At 54.1% G+C, this 3,811-nt stretch overlaps 1 pseudogene; it reads left to right on the top strand.

The window, feature by feature from the left end:
- Positions 1-2,817: 2,817 nt before the first annotated feature.
- LOC146056786 (5S ribosomal RNA) lies at positions 2,818-2,936 on the top strand (annotated as a pseudogene).
- The last annotated feature ends 875 nt before the right edge of the window (positions 2,937-3,811 follow it).

The following is a 3,811-nucleotide window of genomic DNA, read 5'->3' as shown; positions in this document are numbered from 1 at the left end:
ACAAACAGCCTTTAAACGACTCAACCCCGAGGCCAGGGACCGACCCTCGGGAGGAACCTCGCCAGTAGGTCCGCCAACCCAAGAGTGGTGGCCGCAGTTCGTTGGCAAGTGCCCCCACTTGAAGATCAAGGTGAACGGAGTGGAAATGGCAGCTCTCTTGGACACCGGGTCCCAGGTGACAACGATACAACTGGATGCGTTTCAACGCTATTGGAGAGAGGAAGAGATAGTGTCACCCCCGACCCCGTGGCTTAGTCTGCTGGCCAGTAACGGACAGCCAATTGAGTTCAGCGGCTATTGGGAAGCAGATCTCAACATTGGAGATGCCCGACTAGAACGTCAGGGCTGCTTGGTCACGTCCACCTGCAACGAACATCTACCCCCGGTCATCCTGGGAATGAACGTCCTAAAAAATTGCCCAGACGAGCTGGTGGAAGCTCTCCGGATCAAGATGCGGGCTGCCGCCCCGAAAGAGCGAAGAGCCATGCAGCAGACAGTGCGCCTGATCGAAGGGCACAAGCGCTTCACCAACTCACAAGGGGAAGTGGGCAAGGCGAGGATCACCGACCGACAACCCATCCTTCTGCGCCCCAATGCCGAACACGTGATCTGGTGCAAGGCCAGGATTGGCCCAGGTGGGCGAGACTATGATGCCGTCATTGAACCGTGTGACCTCGAGGGACAGCAGCCTTTTGCCGTGGCCAGGACGTTAGCCAGAGTAGAGCGTGGGAGAGTCCCCGTCCGCGTGCTGAACCCGCACAGCTATCCGGTGCGGCTGTTCCGACACTGCACAGTGGCGAACGTGGTCCTGGTTGATTTCCAGGATATCCTTGGAGAGTCTTTGCCGAAAGCCCAACTAGAAGCCGTGGTGGGTCAGTCGAGCCTGATCACAACTGAAACCGCGTGGTGGAAGGAGATACAGGTTGGCGACTCCAATACCCCAACAGAACAGCGTGAGGGCGTCCTTCAGGTCGTCTGCCGGAATGCCAGCGCGTTCAGCCAACACCCAGCCGACTTCGGACGTGCGGAAGGGGTGCAGCACCATATTCCTACCGGATCCAGCCCACCCATTAAGGAAAGACACCGGCCGCTTCCACCGGCCATGTACCAGCCAGTGAGGACCATGCTCGGAGAAATGCAGGAGGCCGGTGTGATCAAGGAAAGTCACAGCCCATGGGCCGCCCCGCTGGTCATAGTCAAGAAAAAGGACGGCAGCCTTCGCTTCTGTGTCGACTACAGGAAGCTAAACGCAGTCACCCACAAGGACGCGTACCCTCTGCCCAGGATCGAAGAGTCGCTGACGGCCCTGAAGACTGCCGTCTACTTCTCCACCTTGGATCTGACCAGCGGGTACTGGCAAATCCCGATGGCCCCCAAAGACCGGGAAAAGACAGCATTCACCACCCCCATGGGCCTCTTTGAATTTGACCGGATGCCCTTTGGGCTTTGCAATGCCCCTGCTACATTTCAAAGGGTCATGGAGCACTGTTTGGGCCACAGGAATTTTGAGATGGTCCTCCTGTATCTGGATGACGTCATCATCTTTTCCAAGACGTATGAGGACCATCTGAAGAATCTTGAAGAGGTCTTTGTGCAGCTGACGCGATGTGGCCTAAAGCTGAAACCGTCCAAGTGTCACCTCCTGAAGCCTCAAGTGCAGTACCTTGGGCACATAGTCAGTGCTGAAGGAGTGAAACCAGATCCCGAGAAGATCTGCGCGGTTCAAGACTGGCCAGCACCCAGGACGGTCAAGGACGTGCGGAGCTTCTTGGGATTCGTTGGCTATTACCGACGCTTCATCGAACACTTCGCCAAGGTGGCCGCGCCCCTCCATGAACTACTCCGTGGCAAGTCGGGTCAAGAGAAAAGGAGCACGTCCGTGGTCTCCTGGACAAGGGAACACCAGGCGTCCTTTGCCCAGCTCAAGCAGGCCCTGCTTGAAGCACCCCTCCTGGCCTATCCTGACTACGAGAAGCCCTTCCGGGTCTACACTGATGCCAGCCACCGAGGCCTGGGAGCTGTGCTCTCGCAAGTCCAGGACGGTAGGGAGAGGGTGATTGCCTACGCCAGCAGGGGCCTCAGGAAGACGGAGCGGAACAGCGAGAACTACTCCACCTTTAAGCTCGAACTGCTCGCTCTCATCTGGGCGGTGACGGAGAAGTTTAAGAATTATCTGGTTGCCACTCCCTTCGAGATAGTTACCGACAACAACCCCCTGGCCCACCTGTCAACAGCCCGACTGGGGGCACTGGAGCAGAGATGGATGGCTCGTCTAGCCAACTTTCGCTACACCGTGGTCTACCGAAGTGGCAAATCCAACGGCAACGCAGATGCCCTATCCCGCCTGCCCACTGAAGATGTTGAGGAAGAGGAGCAAGACCGGTCCGAAGATGTTGAGACCCCGGTGTTCAGGCAACCCAAGGAGTGCAGAGCGGTTGTCACCTCCGATCCCGTAGTGGCCACTATGGACGCCTCTCCTGAGTCGGACCCCAGTGACCAGTTGGGATTCGATTGGGAGCAGATACAGGAAGGGAGTTCGGTGATCAAAGGCCTGAAAGATCTTCTCCATCAACAGAAGCGACTCACCAAGGCGCAGAGGGTCAAGGCCGACCCCGAACTGGTCAAACTGCTGAGACATCATGACCGCCTGAGCCTCCAACAAGGACTCGTTGTGCGCACCAGCCTTGACCCTGGGACCCACCAGACACTCCTGCAATGCTACATGGGTAACAGGTCTGCCTTGCTCTGAACGGTTAGGACAGCAGAAGCTTACTTTGGCTCACCCTCAAAATTGACATCGGAATTAACCAGCGAGGGCCATACAGCCATACTTCACTGGACCGCCTGTAATCCATCCGAACACAGAAGCTAAGCAGTGAGAGGCTGGATAAGTACCTATATGGGGGACCTATAGGGAATATCCAGTGCTGTATTCATCCACTGGGGCAGTACGCCTGTTAATACTGTTGAGGTGCAGCCACAACAAACTTGGACCCCCTCCTTCTCTTTTCCTCTCATGCCCCAACTGTCCATACCCATCTCTGCCGACACTGTGGTGGATATCGTAGTGGTGGTGCGCAGTGACCTATGCCCTGTCCGATTGCCGATACCGTATATTATATATAAAAATTGGTACTAGGCAACACTCTACCGAAACATTTTCGCTCTTGTTGAATTATCTTTATTCTTGATATTGTCATAATAAGTGGCGGGAGTCCATCACGTATGGTGCTCTCCGATAATCACATAAATGGTGTGTGGATATAGTTATATGAACCTATTTTATTAATTAAGCTTTCAATTAAAAGTTACGTTTTATTGTTACATCATCTGTACATCCATTTAACTGTATATTATATCAAGTGTGCCCCAAAAACCTTGTTGGTTCTTCTTTAGTCTTCTTCTATAGACTACCTCCATTCTCAGCTTCCCTACTGGTACAGGTCCATTTGCTGCCAAGTCCTTTCCCCGTGGTCCTCTCTACGCGTTTCTCCTCCCTTTCAAGATCAGCGGCTTCCTCAGGAGTATTGGATCCAATACTCCTGAGGAAGCCGCTGATCTTGAAAGGCGGAGAAACGCGTAGAGAGGACCACGGGGAAAGGACTTGGCAGCAAATGGACCTGTACCAGTAGGGAAGCCCCAGAAATACCGCAATCAAATTTGGACTGCACCAGCGGTGGGAGCTCACCTCTGTGGATCAGGAGCCTGTCCCCTCATTCCAAACAGCAAGTAAATTCTGTTTTGCAAAGCAGCATCTAACCACTATGTGCACTTAAAGTGGGGACTGTATCTATACTAACAAACGTTAATA

This window comes from Crinia signifera, unplaced genomic scaffold (assembly GCF_055691185.1).
Source record: "Crinia signifera unplaced genomic scaffold, ASM5569118v1 HAP2_SCAFFOLD_89, whole genome shotgun sequence".
In the NCBI taxonomy this organism is placed as follows: domain Eukaryota; kingdom Metazoa; phylum Chordata; class Amphibia; order Anura; family Myobatrachidae; genus Crinia; species Crinia signifera.
This window is presented reverse-complemented; position numbering and strand designations above follow the sequence as displayed.